Raw genomic sequence first — 24262 nt, forward strand, 5'->3', positions numbered from 1 at the left:
GGAACCTGGGAACTAAGGAATTGAAGCAACATGCACCCGCACTTACACACGCATATAAGTTAAAATATTTAAAAGAAAGATTTCTTCATGTATAGATAATGTTTGTACAACAAGAAAGTTATTGGCAAAACTATTTTCTCTCTTGATGTCTCTTAAAGAAATATGTTACTGCAAAAGTGGTTCCAGTCCCAGGGCAAACAAAGCAAGGCTGTTCCCAGCAGTGTGTAGGTCTCCTGCTTCCATCCTAGCTATGGAGAAACAGAAGAAAACAATGCAGGAGGAAGCCAAGAAAGAAAAAAGAAAATTATTATTACCATTAAGGTAACACAGTCCAGGGGCAAAATTACAGAAAGAGGATTTTATTGTATTATGGATAAAATGCATAATTACTAATTACTAATTTTGTCTAGTAACAATTTATATATATAGTTATTATAAAATAAGGAATAGCTATATTTGTTGCAATTATTGTGTTGCTGCTACAATTCATATGCCAAACTCTCCTTCAAAATTAGTATTATTAATATTTTTAGCTCTTAGTGAAGAAATGATTTAGAGCTGCCTTAAGTTCTAGATTTATTTGGAATTATTGACACTTTTCTATCCATCCACCATGCTTGCAAATCTCTCCTGTTCTTAAATAAGCCGTCTCTTTGTCCTTTCTGACTCTATCACCTTCTTTATCTTTCCCTAACTATCCCTTAAAGAAGTGACATAGATTGGCAATCTCTACTTCTCGTTTAATCTTCCATGTTCAGTGTCTCTTTCAGGTCTGTTGAATCTGTTTCACAATGGCCCACAGATCTCCAGATCCAAAGGCCTCCTCTCAATTCTCACCTGCCTGGCATCCAACCATCTTCTTCTGGGAACTCAGCCTTTCATGGCTCCCTTGAAGTCACTTAATCCCAATCTTTATGAACAGTTCCCAATCTCTCACTGGGTCCTCCACCTCCACCACTGGCCCCACCACTCAGTCAATAACAATTTCATCTACTCTTCAGGTTTCATCTATGCTGGTGCTTCTCCAGCGAGCATGCTGCTGCTGCCAGGAGACAGTAAGCAATATCTGGAGGCAGTTTTGGTTGTCACAACTGCAGGGCATGTTGACCATTGGCATCTAGTGGGTGGAGGACAGAAATGCCTCTAAAATTCCTATAGTACACATCCTACAGAACACAGGACAGCCTTCCAAAACAAGAAATTAGCCAGCCCAAAATGTCCATAGTGAAAGAATAAGAAACTTTGACCTATACTATTTATAGACTAATGGTTTTTATATAATTATTCACTGTCTCCATCCCTCAACTAAAGTTCATACCTATTTTTAGTATATCTCCCCATATGTGTCCAGTAATCACCATTATTTGCCTGTAAACCTTCTCTTTGTATTGTCTCTGTCCCAGGTAAAGGCCTCATTAACTCCAACCTAAAGTTAGAAACCTTGGCTTCATTTTCTATTCCCTCTTCATCACCCACACAACTTATGTGTCACTGTGTTCTGTTTTATTTTATAATCCAATAACCTCCCGGGTAATCTGGTTGACTCCAGCCTCACCTCCTTCCACTCCATTCTTTGTACAACAGCAGCCACCCTTCTGCAACCACAGTTTTTTTCTGTTCTCTTTTACTTAAAAATTGTCAGTGTCTCTCACCGCCTAGAGGAGGAGTTCTTAACCTGGATTTCAGGCTTGTGGAGAGGAAATGGAATGGGAATAGAGGGGATTTCCACATACCACCTAAAATTATATCTAAAGGTAAGCATGCAGTGCATTTTCTGGAAAGCATATTAACAGCATTCATTAGACTTCCTATGGCAGTGATTCTCAAACTTGAGCATATGTCAAAAATCTCCTAGAAAGCATGTTGAAACAGATTGCAAGGTCCCAGATTAGTGTTGAATTTAGTAGGTCTGGATTTGGGTCTAGCAAGTTTTACTGTTGGTCCTGGGAGCACACTTGGAGAGGAGACTTTATAAAACTAGGGAGGCCTGAGTCTCATTCCCACGGGTTCTATTGGGTGTGGCCTGGGCTTCTGGATTCTTTTTAATCTCCCTAGGTGATTCTAAGAGGCATAAAGTTTGGAAACCAGTGCTCTGAGGGATCCATAAGCCAAACTAGGTAAAGAACCTAAAGGATAGGGCAAAGCGTGCTTGCACAGAGCCTCCTCATCTGTCCCCACCTCGGCCAAACTAGGTAAAGAACCTAAAGGATAGGGCGTGCTTGCACAGAGCCTCCTCATCTGTCCCCACCTCCCTTTCAGGCCCCAACACCACCCGACTCCTCAGTGGCCTATTCCTCTCTCTCTCCTTCCATCGCTTCACACTTAACCGTCTAAAGAGCTGACCACACAATAAGAATGCCCTACATGCACTGTGAACCTTCCGCCACTATCCATATATTTCCCTCTGCCAGGAATGCTCTTCCCCAAACAATCTTTCTGGAAAATTCTACTCCTTCAAAATTGGCTAAGATGTCACCTGCTCTGACTCTCTCAGTTCCAAACCCAAGCCCAAACAGCACCAAGGCAAAATTACCACTCTCAATTTGATGTTCCCCTAACACATTGTGCATACCTCTCTTTTAGCATAGTATAAAAGCCCATCATTTACACTGCTGTATCTCACTGGGTTGTGATCTCCCGAAAGGCCGGGAAGATCTGGTACCTCGTGCCGCCCCTGGCACAGCCCAAGTAGTCAATATAATGTTCTAGTTCTTTCATTCATCCAGCAGGCAAAGGGAAGTTGCCTTGGTCTACTCTTCCTAAATGTTTTCTGTTTTAAGATTGTTCTACATTTTAAATGGCAAACAAAACTGTAGACAGTGAAAATTCTTTGAATGAGCAGGAGTCTTCTGAATGATTATGAAAATCAGAAAGGGCATCGCGCCTGCAAGACAGACCTCAACAGCTTTATGTACTTAACTCTCAAAACTGAATATTTAATTTAACATGTTCAAATACTTAAAGTTCTCACTGGTAAACCTGCAAATAACTACTTAAAACGTGTGTGTGGTGGGAGAAATGACTATAAAAATGTCAACTTGGGAGAGCACTGATCTGTTTCTCTGCGTCTAATTGCTGCCCTGTGTAATGCGATGGGAATTCTCACAGCGAAATACAAAGGATGTGAATCGGACCCAGATGTGTGCCCCCAGTCTCCTCAGCCTGGTTTTCAATAAACATTTTTTGTTTTACTTCTCTTCCCTGCCCTTCATAATAGCACAGATAAATGTTACATTTTACACTCTAATCCCTCAAGAAAACATATTATACAGGATAAAGCAAGTCTATTATTTTGTGGTTTTAAAGAGGATGGATTAAAAATAACATTGATCATAAATTCAAATTTCTACAGAAAGCTAGCAAACCAAATTGCTATCTTTTTTTCCTTTCTTTTTTTATTTTTTTATTTTTTGTTTTTTTAATTGCTATCGTTTTTGTATCAGAATTTGGGAATGTGGGTCAGCCAAGAAGCATTTTTAAAGGGTAACAAAGGACTAAGTGACTTTGATGGAATCTGATACCTTCTGTAGTCACTTTGAGATAATCATAGCTGAAAGCAGCAAAATTACTTGGAATTTCAGAGTGAAGCTGCTGTTACTTTTCATTATAAACTGGTAATGAAAATTTTGTCATTTTCCTGACTCTATAAGTGTAATTATCTTGGATAATATGAGTTTTTGAAGACTAACTAAATATATTACAGAAGATTCAAAAATATGTAATTCAGTAATCCATTTATTTTTCATTATTAGCTTTTCTATTTTTACAAACAAAATATATCGTTATTACTCAGAATTCCACAAAAGTACCAACAGTACACATTCTGCCTTTTCATTTTCTGAATTTCTTAACTGAATTATAGGAGTTAAGCAATTCTCACTTGACCAAGTTGGATGTTTTTAAGCTTAAAATTTTTTTCTAGGGCATAAATATCTAGGGATCCATTTTTCACTTCCCTTTTTCACTTCTTCACCTCCTTTAATAATACTGTTTTTACTTATTCACTCCATTTGTTAGAGGTAAATGGGACACAAAGAATCAAATTAAAAGTTTTTATGGACATTGTGTGTATTAGTGTGTGCGTGTGTGTGTGCGTGTGCGCGCGCACATGTGTGTTCCTGCTATCTGGGAAAACTTTGTGAATTCTTAAGCATTGTACATTTGTAATACCACAATCTGATTACAGGTAACTGGTGGCATAATTTTGATACTGGTTCTGAATGCTCTTTTTTTGGAGAACATGAATAAATCTGCAGTTAGAACAAATCTTCTCTTGCTGACAGTTTTCCTAATTGCAAAGGTTTCTTGGATAGATCTAAGACCTGTGGTTGAAGCATCATCAATCAGACTTTAAAATAAACACCAGACTATACTATTTTTCCCCTCCATGTCCCCATCTCTTCCTTACTACCCCAAGGTACAAGAGCAATAAATTTAATTATTTAATTTATCAAATTAAATTACCTCATTGGAAACTTACTGTGATACTGTCCTTAGGCACTCTGTCTACTAAGACACCACATATAGGTTAAAAAGTTTTAAGTGAAGTTCTTTTCCTGGAATTTTATTAAATAAATTTCTTTGCACAAGGTCCAAAATGGACTCATCTTACTCTGAATTCCTAGCAAGAGTAATTGAATTCTGTAATGAGGATTCCATGTACCAGCAAAAGTCACAGTCTGTGAGTGGGTGGTCAATAGATATGTTCTTTCAAGTTAAAAATAAGTTTTCATCAGGAAGAGTGTTTTGATTATGTTGCTTATCTGTGATAGCTCTGAAGATAAAAATTCCTCCTCTGAGGTTCCATTTGAATACTAAATAAACACCCTCAGGAACAATTTAGCAGTTGTAAGTATTCCCTAAACTGTTGGTGGAATATTATCTATACTAATAATAGAGGAATATGCAAATTGTCTGGGACGCCATCACAGTAACTGTAACGGCCAAACAGCAGGCTGCATGGGGCGACCAGGCTGGCAAGGGAGTTAGTGAGGGACGACCAAATGACTGAACAGCAGGCTGTGTGGGGTAACCAGGCCAGCAGGGGGGCAGTTGGGGGCAACCAGGCTGGCAGGCAGAGGTGGTTAGGGGTGATCAGGCTGGCAGGTAGGTGAGCAGTTAGAAGCCAGCAGTCCCAGATTGTGAGAGGGATGTCAGACTGCTGGTTTCGGCCTGATCCTGGGGATGGGGTCTAAAAATCCCCAAGATTGGGCCTAAACTGGCAGTCGGACATCCCCTGAGGGGTCCTGGATTGGAGAGGGTGCAGGCTGGGCTGAGGGCTCCCCTTCTCCCCTGCACAAATTTCACGCTCCGGGCCTCTAGTGCTAATATATTGGCATTGGGAAATCTAAAATGAACACTGCTTTTAGTGACTGAGATACTTTCAAACACCCAAAAATTATCAATTTCATAGTGCAGAATAGTTATAAATAAAAAATTTTGATGAACTGCAAAATAATTTTAATTATGTTTATTCAGTTTAATGGTCCTCCTTTATTCTTACAAAGTATTTTGATAACCAGTGAAATGTTGCCTCATTTGAAGTTCATTACTACCAGGATCTAGAATCTTCAAAATATGAAAAGAAAGAAAAATCTGATTAAGACAGTCCTTTCACTGCATTCTTCCAATAAAAAATTTAGACTATGAGAAACCATGATATTTTAAATGTTGGGAAAGTTCCAGAGTATTCCAAAATTAAGGAAGAGGGTTGTTTGTATTCAGAGAAAACTAGCTCTAATTTAATAGAAATTTAAACCCAGATGTTAACATTTTTATACACAATTTCTTGGCAAAGAGGGAATATATCATGCTAATGGAATATAGAGGGGCTTTTCTATTAGGTATGAAAGAGATTTTCTCTGAACCAGGTGTTAGTTATGAATTTATAATTCTTTGGGAGGCTAGACGTGATGGCAACAGCTAATAATGAAGCATACTCAGCAGTATATACAACACCCACCAATTGGCTAATGTCCATCAAATTCAGCAAATTTCCTATGTGGACATTTTCTATATTGGTAACTATGAAACTCCTAAAATTGCTTTGTTGAACCTGGAAATGCCATCAATTTTGGTTTGTATAATCTTTTATTTTTAAGTCTTTTTTAAAAATATATTTTATTGATTTTTTTTACAGAGAGGAATGGAGAGGGATAGAGAGTTAGAAACATCAATGAGAGAGAAACATTGATCAGCTGCCTCCTGCACACTCCCTACTAGAGATGTGCCCACAACCAAGGTACATGCCCTTGACCGGAATCGAACCTGGCTCTATCCACTGCATGAAACCGGTCAGGGCTATTTTTAAGTCTTGACAGCAGATTTTCTCTATAGTATGAAATCCAATAGTAACATAGAGAAATCATATTTGGATATATTTATTAACTAATGTGCTTTCTCTTCAGTGATTCTTTCTCTTTTTTTCTTTCTTTCTTTATTGATTAAGGTATTACATATGTGTCCTTATCCCCCATTCCCCACCCTCCCCCCACTCATACCCTCATCCCCCTGGTGTCTGTGTCCATTGGTTAGGCTTATATGCTTGCATACAAGTCCTTTTGTTTATCTCTCCCCCTTACCCCCACCCTCCCCTACTTTCCCTCTGAGGTGATGGTCTGATCAGTGCTTCTCTGTCTCTGGAACTGTTTCTGTTCATCAGTTTATGTTGTTCATTATATTCCACAAATGAATGAGATCATGTGATATTTATCTTTCTCTGACAGACTTATTTTCTTAGCATAATGCTCTCCAGGACCATCCATGCTGTTGCAAATGATAGGAGCTCCTTCCTTTTTAAAGCAGCGTAGTATTCCATTGTGTAGATGTACCACAGTTTTCTAATCCACTCATCTGCTGATGGGCACTTACGTTGTTTCCAAATCTTAGCTATTGTAAATTGTGCTGCTATGAACATAGGGGTGTTGAGCATGTTTTCACATGTCTCTTGGCCTTCCTTATGTCTATCCTCTTTCAAAAAGTATCTATTTAGGTTCGTTGCCCATTTTTATATTGGGTTGTTTATCTTCCTTTTGTTGTTGTTTTTTAATATCTATTTTTATTTATTTTTTAATTTTGTTTTATTGCTTAAAGTTATCTTCCTTTTGTTAAGTTGTATAAGTTCCCTGTAAATGTTGGAGATTAAACCCTTATTGGAGATAACATTGGCAAATACGTTCTCCCATGCAGTGGGCTTTCTTGTTGTTTTGTTGATTGTTTCTTTTGCTGTGCAGGATGATGCTGTACATAGAAAACCCTAAAGACTCCATCAAAAAATTATTAGACTTAATAAATGAATTTGGCAATGTAGCAGGATACAAAATTAATGTCAAGAAATCTATGGCATTTTTATACACCAATAGTGAACTTACAGAAAGAGAAATTTAAAAAACAATCCCATTTACCTTTGTACCAAAAAAATTAAGATACCTAGGAATAAACTTAACTAAGGACGTAAAGGACCTGTACTTGGAAAACTACAGGACACTGAAAAAACAGATAGAGGAAGACATAAACAGATGGATTCATCGATTGGTAGAATCAACATCTTTAAAATGTCCATACTATCCAAAGTAATCTATAGATTCAATGCACGCCCCATTAAAATACCAATGGCATATTTCACAGACCTAGAATGAACTCTCTAAAAATTCATCTGGAATAAAAACGACCCCGAATAGCTGCAGCAATCCTGAGAAAGAACAAAGTAGGAGGGATCTCAATACCAGACATCAAGCTGTATTACACAGGCACTGTTCTCAAAACTGCCTGGTACCGGCACAAGAACAGACATATAGACCAATGGAATAGAATAGAGAACCCAGAAATCGACCCAAACCACCATGCTCAATTAATATTTGACAAAGGAGGCAAGAGCATACAATGGAGTCAAGACATTCTCTTCTTAAATGGTGTTGGGAAAATTGGACAGATACATGCAAAAAAAAAAAAAAAAGAAACTAGAACACCAACTTACACCATACACAAAAATAAACTCAAAATGGATAAAGGACTTAAACGTAAGATGTGAAACCATAAAAATATTAAAGAAATCCACAGGCAGCAAAATCTCAGACATATGCTGAAGCAATGTCTTCCCTGATACTGTTCCTAGGGCAATGGAAACTAAAGAGAAAATAAACAAATGGGGTTACACCAAAATAAAAAGTTTCTGCACATCAGTGATTCTTTCTCAATCTGTGTCCCTTCCCTACTCAAAGGTTTTGAGATATCCATTGCCTTAAGGCAGGGTTGTTACTTTGTTAAAGAGAACAAAGAAGTCAAATCCTTTGGCTTTGGAGTTTCAGAGATTCTGTTCCAAGCATAGGACAAAAAGATCTGGAATGATAACTACTTACTGTCAGAACCAGTTTTTCCTACCCACCCATCCCAGACTAGATGGAGGTTGCCACTGGGAGGGAGAGAGAAGGATTCTGCCAGAGGAAACAAGGGTGTTTGGGTGTCTGAACAAGAAGAGGGTTGATCATGCTGAGGCCTTCAGAATGTTGTAGTGCAAGCATGTCAAGCTCTCCATGTGGCCCACAAGAAATATTTTTACAGCCCAGCCAATATAACGGCATGTAAGAAACGTTTTAATAAAAATTTCGTAACTTAATTTTTACAATATCTTGTTATACAGGATAATTATTAATAACGTTCACTAATGACTGATTACTATAATCATGTTGCAATCATTTCCCTTACGTGCCTTGCGCAGGCGCACCATTTCTCTCCACTAATACTAGCAGCGAATATCTTAGCAGCCGATTGCCACGTTGTTAGTCTTATACTAACTTGTTTGGTGTGCACAACAGGAAATATCTCACTTTCAGAGAACAAGAAGAATAGGTTTATTTGCATTATGCTTATTATTTTGTGCAGTTATTCAGTGTCTGGTAAGTTAATGTTCAAGAAAATATATAAATTTGTATTAAAATGTTCTATTATTTTATGTTAACGATGACTCATTTATTTCAGCCCTTTGTATTCAGCATGTCTCTATCAAAATAAACCTACATTTCTCTGAAAATTGAAGCTTTTGATTTTTGCGGCCCACAGACACTTAAACCTTGTTTAATTGGCCCATGTTAGCCTTTGAGTTTGACATGCTTGTTTTTGTGGATCTGAGAAAGGTGGAGTTTTGTAGGTGTGGCCAGTGAGCCAGAGAGCCTCATGGAGTATTCCTGGGCCCCAGTTTGTCACAGAGGATATCAGAATAAAGATGGTTGCACAGAAGTTCTGGACAAAAGGGATCTGAGATAACTACAGAAAGTTCCCAATGGTCCCACCAAGAAAGGTTCAGGAGAACAGAGAAATCTGACCGGCTCAAGAAGAGGTGATCCAAAGTAGCTGAGAAAATAGAAGCTGACACTATCAGAGAAAATGAAGATCATTCAGGTTTGCAAAAGGATTGAAAGGTCATCAACCAGAAACCTGATAAAACCTGAGTGTTGACATGACAGCCACCATGACCTGGCACCATGGAAGCCCCCAGTGAGCAGGTTACACCTGGATGCAGGTGGAGATCCTGGGTGTATCTCTAGTGGGGTAATCTGGCTCAGAGGAGGCACTGTGACCCTGCGGTATTAGCCCTGTACTAAGGATGAAGAAAGAACATTTTCGCCCGGGTTTCAATTTAGTTATTTCAGATTTTAAAATCTGACCCAATACTCTGCTAGAATAATGAGTCACTTCCATGTTATTCAATAAATAATGTGGTGACAACTGCCTCATCATGTTGAAAAGAAAATGATTCTTTATGTCAAAATAAATTCCAGATGGATCAAAGATTTTGAATTCCAAAATGAAACCATTAAGAGAAAACATGGGGAAATATTTCTTTAATTATGTAATGTGAAAGGCTTTCGTAAACATGACACAAAATTGAAAAACTGTTAAGGAAAATGCCAAAAAACTATGAACAAAGTTAACAGACCAATGGCAGAAAGAAAGAAAGAAATTTACATCATATTTTCATAGGAAGAGAGCCAGTTTTCTAATTTACATAATGTGTGTTTAAATTAGCAAGAAAAAGTTGTTAAAAACTAATGGAAAAATGAGCATATTGTGTAAATAAGCAACTCACAGATATAGAAACAAAATGTCCAGTAGTCTGCAAAAAATTCTCAATCTGACTCATAATTAAAGAAATGCCAATTACATATAAATTTTCATGTATCAGATTTACAAAATTTTTGAAGTTTAATACCCAGTGTTAATGCAACTATGGAGAGACAGATTATGAGGAATTTGGACACTTTTTTTATTATTATTGATTTCAGAGAGAGGAAGGGAGAGGGAGAAAGGGTTAAAGACTTCAATGATGAGAGAAAATCATTGATCCACTGCCCTTTGTACATCCCACACTGAGGATCGAGCCCACAACCCAGGCATGTGCCCTGACCAGGAATTGAACTGTGACATCCTGGTTCATAGGTTGACGCTCAAACACTGAGCCATGCTCAGTGGCTAAAACAGTACATTTTTATGGGTGCAAACAGAAGGTCTCTCAGCCATTTGATTAAGCAAAAAAAGCAAGTTATATATGTTTATAATAAAAATATCATTCATGAAGACTTTGAAAAAATATATATGTACACATGCATGCACATATATAATATTTGATAGGTGCAATTATATTTTTCTACCAAAAAACAAACGAACAAGCATAGGAAAGCTGAATGGTTACCTTTGAAGAGATTACTGGGGACAGAAGTGGTGGCCTGGAAAAGGGAGAGTGCGTTTTTGTTCTCATAACTTTCTGTACTCTTTGTGCATACTTTACTTTTATGTATTTTTATTTTAAAAAATGACCTTTTTAAAAAAAATCAAAGACATGGGAGTTGTGTAGTTTTCCTTGGTTTAAAATTAAAAACCACACTTCAGTAAGTAAAATGTGCCTCTGGAGACCAGGACAGCTGCAGCTGCCAGCAAGGAGAGAATTTTGTCAGGCTTAGCATATTTATAAATTACTGGTTTTGTTATTACAAATAGCTGATTTCATTTTCATATCCCAAATGAGTTCCTCGAACCCTAACTCAAACTGATGCAAAACCTAAGTACAAATCAGTGGTCTGCAGGTGCTCACAACTCACGATTAGTCCCTAATTAAATCAGTCAGTAAAAAAGTGTCAGCATACATTCCTAAGTTTTGTTTCCTAGTGTTTTGGCAAAAGGGATGTGGAGAATCAAGACAATTGAAGACATGTTCCCTGCTTTTAGGCAGGCACATCTATCTTCCCTGTTCTCTTCCCCCAATGTCACGGGGCTAACTCCCACCAGCCCTCCTGTCACAGCTTCAATGACACATTCCCACAGAGGGACTCCCTCACCAACTATTTAAGAGTGCCTCCCACCCCTGCCCTCCTTATTCTCTGATTTGGTTGCCTGTTGATTTACTTCTTGGCTTCTATGATGAATTGCAGTTATTTTTATTTGACTGTGAAATTGGTTTTTGTCTGTCCTCTTCATTGGAATGTATGCTCCCTGAGAGCAGGGCCAAAGCTGACTTGTCTAATGCACAGTTAGTATAATCCTAGCAGTTAAGTAATATTAAATGTGTTGTAGAAATAAAAAAATATGATAGTTGTGTGTGAGAGACTAATATTCACAGTAGCTAGCCTTATTAAGTATTTATAGTGTGTGCAATATTCTGTTTATGTTATATTCATGCCATACTTAAAGCAACGATATGAGATAAATCCCATTATTGCTCCTATTTTACAGATAAGAAAACAGATATAAAAAAGGTAAAGTAACTTGACCAAAGTCACAACCAGCTAATAAGGAAAAAATTATATATCACATATATATAGTGTAGCAGCTCTATGTATTAAATATATACATACATATAATTCACGTTTATATATGAAGTATATAATCGAGATTATAATTTTTAGCTACAGAAAGAAGTGGGTACTCTTTCCGAACAAAACATTGAAGAAAGGATTTAATTAAAATTAAAATACTCAATTCTATTTCTCTTTGACATGGAAGGAGGAAGCTCATTTCTTGTGAATAATGAGAGAGGACTCCCTTCTGCTTTCATCCTGTGGAAAGGACATCAGTTCTTTCCAGAAATTCTGCAAGTAGTTTCACAGGACCCTGTGCACACGTTTGTATAACAACAGAGGACTCCAGTGAAGCCAAAAGCAGCCAGTGGCCCATTCTACTGTTTGCAGAATATAATTGTCACTTCACTATTTATATCTGGCATATGGTTATGTAGTGTCATCATTATCAACAGCAGGAGCAGCAAAAATAATTCTGATGTATAGTGCCTGGTGTTTTAAAAGACCACATGAAAACTGATTCCCTTTACTTTATTAACTTATTTACACTGAGTGACCAGATTATTATGACCACCTGACGTTTGTAGGCAAATTAGCTATAATTTCGCGCTGAAGTTGCTAGAGGGCCACACCATTATAAATAGGGAAGCAGGTTGTTTACCATGACAGTAGAAGTGATTTTTTTCTGAAAATATGTGTAAACAATGTGATTTAGCAGCCTTTGAACGTGGGAGATTATAGATATTATACAAAAGCCTAAGCGACAGAACAACCAAACGACCTCATGACTGGTCGACCTGTGGCTATGATGTGCACTGACCACCAGGGGACAGATGCTCAATGCACAGGATCGGGATCCCTCCTTTCTGGATTGGACCTGCGGGGATCGAGCCGAAACCAGCTATCTGACATCCCCCAAGGGGTCCCAGATTGCGAGAGGGCACAGGCCAGGCCAAGGGACCCAACGGATGCATGAATTTGTGCACTGGGCCTCTAGTATTATAATAAAAGAAGATAGTATGTCCTGGCTGTTGTGGCTCAGAGGTTGAGTATTGACTTATGAACCAGGAGGTCATGGTTCGATATTCAGTCAGGCACATTCAAAAGTTGCAGGCTTGATCCCCAGTAGAGGGCATGCAGAAAGCAGCTGATCTATGATTCTCTCTCATCATTGATATTTCTATCTATCTCTCCCTCACTCTTCCTCTCTGAAAACAATAAAAATATTTTTTAAAAGAAATTAGTATGGATAATGTAGGACATTTCCTATGAAAGCTCAATGAGAATGAATTGAAACAAAAGGATTAACTCAAAAGAAAGATTAATTTACTTGGACAAAAAATATCCTACAATTCATTGCTGTATTCTTGTTCCTAAAGTAAGTCTTTCTTGTGTTTTCAATAGACATGGGTCAAGAGTCTATAAATTGATATGCAGCTTAAAACAGACACACTAATTATAACAGTGCATATGTATTTCTTTCTCTTACCCAGTGGCTTTAGTCACACCAGTCAGGAAAACCATGCTAGCAACCCCCACTTTTAAAAACAGTAGTTACTAACAGGACTCTCTGAAATCAGTTTTCCATTAAAGTGTGTTTATGGATTTGAAATAAACAAAGAAACAAACTTTAAGCAGAGCAAGTAAAGTACTGTTAAAACTTTGTTGTTAATCCTCACCCGGGGATATTTTTTCCATTGAATTTTAGAGATAGTTGAAGGGAGTGGGAGAGACAGAGATGAGAGAGAGAGAGAGAGAGAGAGAGATCCATTGATTGCCTCCCGCACATGCCCCGACCTGGGCCAGATCAAGCCTGCAACCCAGGTATGTGCCCTTGACCGGAATCCAACGGGTGACCCTTCAGTCCTCTAGTCAACACTCTAACCACTAAGCAAAACTGGCTAATATTGTTAAAACTTTTTTAAAAATATATTTTATTGATTTTTTACAGAGAGGAAGGGAGAGAGATAGAGAGTTAGAAACATCGATGAGAGAGAAACATCGATCAGCTGCCTCCTGCACACCTCTTACTGGTGATGTGCCTGCAACCCAGGTACATGCCCTTGACTGAATCGAACTCGGGACCCTTCAGTCCACAGGCCAACGCTCTATCCACTGAGCCAAATCAGCTAGGGCAAAACTTTCTAATATTAATGAGTAGAACATTATTACCAAACAATCAAAATCACTTTAGAGTAGCGATTTCCTGTCTTTTTTGTCTCAGGGCACACATAATGTAATTTCTAAAAATATGCAGCACACCACAAAACATATTTTTTGCCACCCTGACAAAAGAATAGGTATACTGTAGCTTTGATTTAGTCACACCAGCTGGCTATCATTGTGTTGGCTGTTGTCATTTTTTATTTGACAATCTAAAAAAAAAAAAAGATGTCAGTGTGCCTAACTAAATAATCCAGTATTGCATATTTCAAAAATTATTGCAGCACACCAGTTGAAAATTTCTGCTTTAGACCAATGGTTCTCAACTAGGGACAATTTTTCCTGCAGAGGACATTGGGGTATATCTGAAAACGTTTTTTATTTTTTATCATGAATTGGGGGAGGCATGCAGGGATGCTACTGGGTAAAGGCTAGAGAGAGGACAAGTTGATAATTGACCCCATGGAGATGTCAAGAAGATGGTTGAATAGACATATGTAGAGCTCATGATGGAAGTCAGGACTAGAGACATAAATTTAGGAATCATCTGTTCATAATTAAATTTATGAGACTGAAAGAGATTACCTCAAAGTGAGTGCATATAAGGAAAAGTTACATAAACTCTGTGATAGATTGTATTTTCATAGTACTTCCCATCCGACCTTCTCATACACAATGTGACTCTGAGAAGTGGACTCTTAAGTCCCCTCCTCTCGAGCCTTGGTGGGCTTGTGAGTCACAATGAAACTAATGCAGTGGAAGTGACACTGTATGACTAAGAGTACGTCAGAGAAGGAACACTTGCCCTTGGATCTGTGAGCAATAACCCAAGTTCAACTACCTTGCAGCTGCCATCGTGTGAGGAAGCAGGCTCTCCAGCTGACATCTCAGTTTTCGTTGGCAGGTAATGTGTAGAAATCAAGTGCTGTTGACAAGGGTGAATCGGGATCCAGTGTGATGGCGCTTACGTTCTGCATCCAGATCTCAGCACTCTGCGTAGTGACCAGCCTCAGCATCTGGGAGAAAACCAAAGGAAACTTATTTTCCCTCTAATTATTTAGCTAGTAATTAGGAAAAAATACTTTTAAAAAGGACTAGTGTTATCATCAGTAACCCTAGTATGGCTTCCCTTTGCCTAGTGATGGTGGGGACATAGTTGAGGGTGCACCTGGCATCAACTTGTCTTTTCGTCTGCCCACAGCATTCTCCACTCTTCAAAAAAGGAAAATACATTTACCCTGACACATATATGAGGAAAATACATTCATTGTCAGTACTCTGGTTTTCAGTCACCTACCTGTCACCCTCATTACCCGCCACTTTATAAAGTAAATTAGGTGCAAAGGCATATGTATCGGCTTGCATACCTACATTTCTATATCACCTAAAGCTATTGTAGACCATCAGAACATGCTTTGGATGCTCAGGAAATCGTTATGTCTTTAAAATTGCTTCAGATTATTTGATATTATGATTATTGTAAGCACATTCATATACAATGCTACTAAGATGAGATGAGAAGTAAACTTCAAGGACCAGGAAGAACAGGCTTGTCTGCCTCATTACTGTTCTGCCATATATAACAATAAATTATGAACGTCCCACAGAAAAATTCCAAGGAGCACCGCAAGTAATATGTTTGCTGCCAGACCCTTGGAAGGCAGTATCATAGAGCTTCATATTATTATACTAGAGGCCCGGTGCACAGCCCGGCCTGTGCCCTCTCACAGTCTGGGACCCCTCAGGAGATAACGACCTGCTGGCTTAGGCCTGCTCCTGGGTGGCAGAGGGCAGGCCCAATCCCTAGGTGCAGCCCCTGGTCGGGCTCAGAGCAGGGCCGATTGGGGAGTTGGGGCGCCGCCCCCTGTCATGCACAGAGCAGGGCGGATCGGGAGGTTGCGATGCCACCCTCAGTCACGCTCAGGGTGGGGTCGATTGGGGGGTTGGGGCACCGCCCCCTGTCACACTCAAGGCAGGGTCGATGGGAAGGTTGCAGCGCCACCCCCTGTCACGCACAGAGCAGGGCCAATCAGGGGGTTGGGGGTCCCCACTGGGGTGCCTGGCCAGTCTGGGTGAGGGGCTGAGGGCTGCTTTCAGGCTGGCAAGTGACTAAAGCTTCCAACAGCTCCTTGTTTTCTTTTCTTTTTTTTTTTTTATTCTGGGCCAGCTTTAGCTCTGAGGCCTTGCTGCTGAAAACATCGATACAATGTTTCAGTCCGCCTGGCTTTCAGTCCGGCTGGTTTCTGGGGTTTTGTTTAGCTTCTTATTTGCAACATAGTACATAGTTGCCTAGAGTTGCAGCTGAGAGGACGGCAAGTGAGGCGGGGAACGTTGGAGTCCGCAGCAAGCAAGCCTCATGCTCGCTCCAGTGCCTGGCTGCCGGCCGCCATCTTGGCTGACAGTTAATTTGCATAAGGATATGCTGATTAGCCAATGGGAAGGGTAGCGGTCGTACGCTAACTACCATGTTTCTCTTTTATTAGTGTAGATACTAGAAGCCCAGTGTGTGAAATCACACAGCCCTGCCCACCTGTGCCGGTCTTTGGTCATTATGGTGTTAGGGCCAGTGGCTTTCTTTAATATAGATATTACTCTGTTTGTTCATTGTTTTGATTTGGGGTAATTAGTTATGAATTATTTCTCTAAAATAGAAGGTAAACAATTTTAATACTCTGTAACATTATGTCATTTATAAGATTACTGATATCCAATTATATGACTGCAATGATGTGCATATACATGAGCATACAGGAAAACACTAATAGTATTCAAAGAAAATGTATTTCAAAGATATGACTAAATACACATGTTAATTTGACCAAAAAATAATAATATAAGTTTAAAATTTTTTCAGAGCATGTTTAATAATACAAAAGCATTTAATGTCACATATTCTTAACAGAAGTACAATTTGATTTTATTGTTTTATTTCTTCATGTGTAAAATCAAAGTATCAGTTCTTTGACCCTCCAAAACAATTTAATGCACAAATTAAATTTGGAGAATTTAAAGGGAAGTAGTTTTTATCTTGACTTGTCAAAATAATTGCTTTCATTTCTCCATGATCCAATTCATATCAATTTAAAAATATTAGTTTATTGGCAAAATATCACAAACATAGTCACATTTATTTTTATAACCTTGGTCTCAGCTACAAAGTAGAAATCATAATTATAAGAATTATAAATGTTTCAGTGTTCTAAACTCACTCACATTAGGTAAAATAGGTGTTATATTTATTTTTCAGGTGATGAAACTGAGGTTAAGGTAAAGGATCTTACCCCAGAATGTGTAACTAGTTTGGGGAGGTAACTGACCACAGAACTCACGTACCCTGACAACTATTCCGTATCTTCATATTTTCTTTTCTTAAAAATATATTTTGATTGATTTCAGAGAGAAAAGGAGAAGGAGAAAGAAAGAAACACCAATGATGAGAGAGAATCATTGATCAACTGCCTCCTGCACACCCCTTACTGGCGATTGAGTGAGCAACCCAAGCATATGCCCTGACCAGGAATCAAACTGTGACCTCCCCTTTCATAGGTCTGCACTCAACTACTGAGCCACACCGATGGCTTCTTATTTTCTAATGAAAGCTGTCACTCTGCTGGGCCAGAAGGTAAGTCTTCACTTTAATCAGTTTAGTAATTATCTGTCACAATTTAATAAATATAAATAATTTAAAATGAGCAAAAATTGAATCTACATGCTTCTGAGAGCTTGAAAAGAAATTCATAACTAGAGGACAATCTTCTACCCGGATACTGCTACAGAATGAGTACAAACTGGCCAGAAAAAGAATATGTGCCTGAATTTTACTTTTACAGGGTCTTCAAGTCTCATTTTACAGAGCCTTGTGCTCAATGCAAATAGTATTTAACATCTAGATTGACTACAGTAAAAACTTTTTCACATTTTTCAAAGGATGAAACTTTTGGAACCCTGAGAGAAAGCAATGTATAGCCTTATGATTTAGTCCCGCATGATAGAGTCATCAGCTCACTGGAAATAGTGTCCGGGTCACACAAATGATCCAGCTGAACAGTTAATGAGTGGTTATCATGGGCTCAGTGTCAACCGGGTGGGAAATGAAAAGAAAATCCCAAACGTAAATTTGTTTAACATTTGCCATCAGTGACCCAGAGAGATAGAGAGCTTATTTAAGTTTGCATCTGGATAAGAGAAAATGTCCTTTCTGGTGGTAAAAATTTCAAAAATGAAGAGAAAGGAGTACAACAGAATCAGATTTAAATACTTTGGTTAATTGGAAAGAAGTGGTCAGAGAAAGAATCAAAATCAATAGAACTAAGAAGTAGTATAGTGTCTTCGAGAAAATTAGATTATAAGAATACAGAATGAAAAAATACTGGCAATTGTTTGACCTTTTGCTGTCTGCTTCTGTAACCCCCAAGTTCATTGTGGGCACCACACACACACACGCACACACACACACATATACACACACACGTACACACACAGTATACCAAACAGAAATAGAATTCCAGATAGAAAAAACTGTGGTGTGTATCAAGTATTTTATGTAGAAACTTTCTTTTAGTGAGACTCACAAGCTTCTAGTGAAAGAATACGTATCCTTAAGTGTTGTCTTGTCGTTATGTGTGTGTGTGTGTTTATAAAGTCTTACAGCCCCCTGGGTAAAACAAAAGTATGAGAGGTGGGGAGGACATTGTATGTGGGTTTTTTTTTCTCTTTAAAAAGACAAGTTGAAATACTAAGTGATTAGGCCAAGATTATGCAAAGAATAAGGTGCAAAAACAATGTGTCAAAAATAAAATTAAAATTTTGTTTAATGCTATGTATATTCTTCTCAACTGGACAATTCTGCCTTCCCTATTCAGCCTTATTCAAAGATGGATCTTTGAAAATAAAGCACAATGTTTGAAAATAACAAACCTCACACCCTGAAATAGAATAGATGATGGAGAAAACTAATCACATCATGCTGAAAACTTTTCTCTCGAAATTTGCAAATGCTACAATCAAGAGTATTTCATTGTTGATTGGCCTAATTTCTTTCTCCTAAGAATTTCCACAAAGATTTTAGATGAAATAGTCTTATCAGTTGGATGTGGAATAAATTGAGACCATGGCGATACCCTGCAGTTCAGATAGAAAGGGCAAACAATAACTTCGTATATTTTTAAAAAATCAATTTTTGCTTATGGGTGGGATTTTGCTATTTGAAGAGGGAGGGCAAAAGGACAATAGGATTTTTTTTTAAATCTCTGTCTGTCATGAACTGGGACAATTGTAACTTCTCTGTAAAACAGCATTCTCTTTGCTTCCCCCTTCAACACCAAGATAAAATTGTAAAATATGTTTTAAGAAAACAATGCATAATTGATTAAGTCGTTGTATTTAATAACTTGGGAGGAAATTTTTATAGTTGTACATTGTTTCCATGGCCCAGGCTACTTAAAAATGTGCCCACTTATTTTGGAGATACCAGATATAATCTGTGATAAAATACTTCTCTGGATTTTGACCTTTCAAATTTGCTCATTTTAAAACAGACTGTCTGTAACGCTCTGTGCGTGTGGGTGTGTGTCTGTGCATGTGTGTGAAGACAAACTTGTATATGAAAGACCCTTCACAAGAATTCTGTTCTCTTTCATCTAATTAGTCAATCCCTGACTCCAAATTTTTGGTTAGAAGTTCATAGTTTAATCTCTCCTTTTTTCTTTTTCTTTTTTCAGAATTTAATCTTAAAGAGGTTTGGCTTTAGTAGGAATTTCACTTGAGTTTTAGTATTTTTCTATATAGTCCCATAGGAGAAATTAAATGGTTTAGGACAAATGAGATTAATGAAAATTTTATTGATTTTTACTGATTATTTCATAACAAATTATGAAGGAAGGCAGCAATGAAAATTTGGAAACACAGGGATTATCCTGAAGGTTTTTGGATTTTTTTATTGAAGGATTTGCAAAAGATATGTTCTGAAATATTTTTAAGAAAGCATGAAATGCCATGTCAGGTCACATTAATTTATAGATATTGCCACATATGCTAAAAATATGGCCCATTCATTCTTGCCAAAAACAACCTTCCCTGAGATCAGCTTTGAATGTGAAATATATTGCACATCCTTGATTATCCCAAGTTTTTAATACACTTCTAGCTCTGAAAATAGCAACAATTTATGGTCAAAAGTTATGTTAAATTCAGAAAGTAAAAGTGTACTTCTTTTTATTTTTCCCTCTGGTTTCAAAATGAAAGCCCGTTCCCTCCGTCATAGTTTCCCAGCACTGCTGTAACGTAGTGCCACAAACTGGTGGCTTAAACAGCAGAAATGTATTGACTCACAGTTCTGGAGGCTGGAAGTCTGAGATCAAGGTGTCAGCAGGGTTGCTTCCTTCTGAGAGCTGTGAGGAAAGGACCTGTTCCGAGCCTCTCTCCTTGGCTTGTAGATGGCCAACTTCTCTCTGTGACTCTTCCCATGGCCTTTTGTCCTGTTTGTGTGTCTGTCTCCAAATTTCCCCTTTTTATAAGAATACCACTCAGTTTGGGTTAGGACCACCCTAAGAACCTCACTTTAACTGGATTACACATATAAAGACCCTATCTCCTTATAAAGTCGCATTGAGGTACTGCAAGTTATGACTTCAACATGTGAATTGGAGGAGGGACATACAACCTAAGCATAACATTGTTGTAAAACCTTTCTTTATGTAGAAAATTTTTCATGTAAATAAAATACCTGAATAAAGAGGAAAAATTCAGACCATATCTCTATGGGTGCTACCCACTTGGGCTAGATGAAAGCACTGGGTCTATGCATAGGCAAGTCCAATATCCAATGAGATTCATTCAAATTTTCCTAGAAGTTAGAAATTAATGATAAAAACCTGTATCAATGAAAACTCTTTCCGCTGCAAGGAACAGAGAGCCTAACCCAATTTAGCTTAAACAAACAAACAAAAAATTTAGTCATTCCCATAACTGGAAAGTCTAGGGACAAGACTAGAGGGGTATATCTGAATTCGGGATTCAAGCAATGTCATCCAGATAAAATTTTCCTACATTTTTTTTTTTATATTACTCAGATCTGCCATTATCTTGTTGGCTTCATCCTCTCAGATTTAAGTCCAGTAGGAAGAAACTTTCCAACAATCATCGTTGTGTCTTCCTGTCTCAGATTGGGTCATGTGCTCATGCTGATCCTAATAGCCAGGGAACAAGGTAGCTCTAAGGCTGAACTCACAAACCACTCATCTAGAATCAGAGCAGGAGAAACTTCCTGCTGAGTAGAGGACAATGGAAGAGAAACTGATCACTAAATAAACATCAAAAGGTGTTACTGGAAGTGGGGGAAGTGAGGTAAATACATACGGGATGCCAAAATCAACAAATATCCACTACAGAGGCCCACGTGACAAACCCGGAAGTAAGCGGGTCAACTTGGAAATAGTATCTTCCTATACAAGACCTCCATTGAGTCAATAAATATTAGCAATGAGATTTAAGAACCTATCAAAATTCTCATATGATGCTGAATTTATCTGTAAAATGAACATCAGCTAATCCTCTGGTTTTGCATGCAAAAACCCATTGTCAACTACACTTCTGTAGAAGATGCCCAATAACTGAAAATAATGGCTTTGATTTATTGAGCTTGAATAACCCAAGTGGCTTAAGAAGGCAGAGAAGTACAGGCAACAGCCAAAAGAGAATAAGCTTAAGTGAAACTAGGAAAGGTATTTCTTTCCAAGTGGCCTTTTTTCCATCTCTCAAGCAATAAAGAATATCCAATACTATATTCACTGAGGAATAACCAATATTTTATTTTCCAATAGACTAAGAAAAAGGAAACTTTAAAAATAAATTTTGAAGGCCTAAATTACTATATCTGTCCATTTTCTCTCAGTTCATTAAGACATTGCCCCAATTAGTGGAAATGATATTTCTGGTCCATACTCATCTAAATGATGCAAACAAACTATAACAAATTATTGGTTGCAGGTTTTTTATTTCAACTCTTATTGTTCATTTATTTATTGAATCATATTTAGGACCTGGGGTCTGGAACATAATCAAGACAATATATGGGTGAAGTAGCTTTTTGGTTAGAGATGAACTATTTTTGTTCTAGGAGATTTTGTGACGGTGTTCCTTAGTTTTATACAGTTTTTCACTTTAAAATCAAACTAGTAAATTCTCTAGACTCCTCTAGATCATTTCTCCACCTTTGAATTTGTCTATGTTGCTTTTTTTTAACAAAAGAGGAAAATCTGTGAGCCTAAGAAGCTTAACCAATTTCATCCTTTTTAAGCAAGAAGTGTAGTCTGTGTTACATATAAATTTACATCACTAAAAAAATTTTTTTCTGTAAATTAAAAGAAAAAGAGAGAGGATCAGACCAGACAGAAAACACTTTGGACCCTATCTAATATGAAATGAGTACTAATTATCAACTTCCCCATAATTCACAACAAAGAACCAGCTGAAAGTGGTTAGGAAGTGTCGGAAATATTAAATGTGTTACTAATTATTTCTGTACCTCATCGACAACTCAGCATTGTTATTCTTGGTAATCATGACTCACCCTCTTCATCCATTTATCATTTCAGTTGTTTTTTATTATAGATATTGACATGGCTTCATGAGAAAAGTGACCCTAAAAAGACACTAGGTCCTGGATGTTACTCAGAGACCCACCCTCCATCCACTTCGCACCAAAACCATATCCTGCCTGTTCTTAATCTGTTCTTTGATTTCAGTGGGACAACTGAAGAGTGAATACTGTGTTGCTGAAAATTGAAGTCTGACTCTGAAAAGGATTTTTATAATGAATGTTCTAAGAACTATGGTTTGAGTACTACTAGTATACTCTGAAACATTTTAAACATTACATAAATGTCAGCAATAGATATACATTATGATATATATGTGTAGGTTTGTTTTTTTTAATTTCTTTATTGGTTAAGGTGTTACAAATGTATCCTTATCCCCCCAACCTCCCCACACCCCACACTCATACTCTCATCCTTCTGTTGTCCGTGTCCATTGGTTTGGCTTATATGCATGCATACAAGTCCTTTGGTTGATCTCTTCCCCTTACCCCAACCCTCCCCTACTTTCCCTCTGGGGATCAGACTATCATATGTATAGGTTTTAATCCTAACATTTTTAATACTCATGGGGTCAGGACTTTTTTATCATATTCCTAACAGCCTTATAATCTAATAAATAAATAAATAAATAAATAAATAAATAAATAAATAAAAGTGCCTAAACCATAGGGTGCATTCAATAAACACTTGTTAATTAAACAAATGAAGAAGCTGTCTCCAGATGTCATCCCACGGTGCCAGAAATAGTAGGGCACAGAGGAGTAACATGAACTTGCTTGTCTCCATCTTCTGGAGCATGGGAGTTGTGAAGGTTATATGAGATGAGGGGCTCCAGTGAGTGGAGAAGGTAAACATTGTGTTCACACCCTCCCATGACCACATCAAAATTATAACTACAGAAAATCAACCTGAAGCACCATCTGAAGACTAGCTGAACGAAAATCCTAAGGATATAAAAAAGAAGCTGCAAGATTGATAGATGGTTCAGAGACTCTAAACGAACTAATCCCACACCAACGTGTGGCAGTTGAGAACTGGGAGGCATATGACTACGAGGTCCTCCTGGGGAATGAGAGGTTCCAGCCCTGCACTGGGGCTGCCCAACTTAGGGCTTCAGTTCTAAGAGAGAAACCTCCACAAAAGCTGGCTGTGAAAATCAGCATGTACTCTATTCCCACCAGGTGAAAAGGTGGGCTGCTAGAAACCTAGGTGTCCTCCTAAAGGGCCTACTCACAGATATACTCGCTCACTCACCCTAAACTCCAGCAAAGGGACAATGGGTCAGAAAGCACCAGAGACACATGGGGATAAACTAACTTGTGTGGCTTCTGGGAGAGGACTATAAGGACAGCTGCCATTGTTCCTGTGTTGAGTCCTCTCACACACAGCCTACAGGCACAGGCAGCCACCAAATCTGATTCTGCATTAACCTGATGAACACTACTCAACCTGGTGACTCCCTAAAACCCTGCCTCACCCAACTCACCCACCACCCTTAGCTCTTTCAGGAGCTGTGCCTCACAGGCAGCCAGCCTTGGGCCACACTAAAGACTTTCTTTTTTTTTTTTTCTTTTTTTTCTTTTTTTTTTTTTTTAACCTGGTGACCTAAAACCCTGCCTCACCCAACTCACCCACCACCCTTAGCTCTTTCAGGAGCTGTGCCTCACAGGCAGCCAGCCTTGGGGGGCACTAAAGACTTTCTTTTTTTTTTTT

The 24262-nt window shown here is 38.2% G+C and overlaps 1 long non-coding RNA gene across 1 annotated transcript in view; it reads right to left on the minus strand.

The window, feature by feature from the left end:
- Nucleotides 1-13654: 13654 nt before the first annotated feature.
- The window catches only part of LOC106727153, a 16128-nt gene continuing 5520 nt past the window's right edge, over nucleotides 13655-24262 (minus strand). The window contains exons 2-3 of the long non-coding RNA XR_001363312.1: nucleotides 14569-14573; nucleotides 13655-13667 (exon numbers count right to left, since the gene is read on the minus strand). This is a non-coding gene — a long non-coding RNA (uncharacterized LOC106727153). The remainder of the gene's footprint in view (nucleotides 13668-14568; nucleotides 14574-24262) is intronic.

This window comes from Myotis brandtii, unplaced genomic scaffold, assembly GCF_000412655.1.
Source record: "Myotis brandtii unplaced genomic scaffold, ASM41265v1 scaffold38, whole genome shotgun sequence".
Lineage (NCBI taxonomy): Eukaryota > Metazoa > Chordata > Mammalia > Chiroptera > Vespertilionidae > Myotis > Myotis brandtii.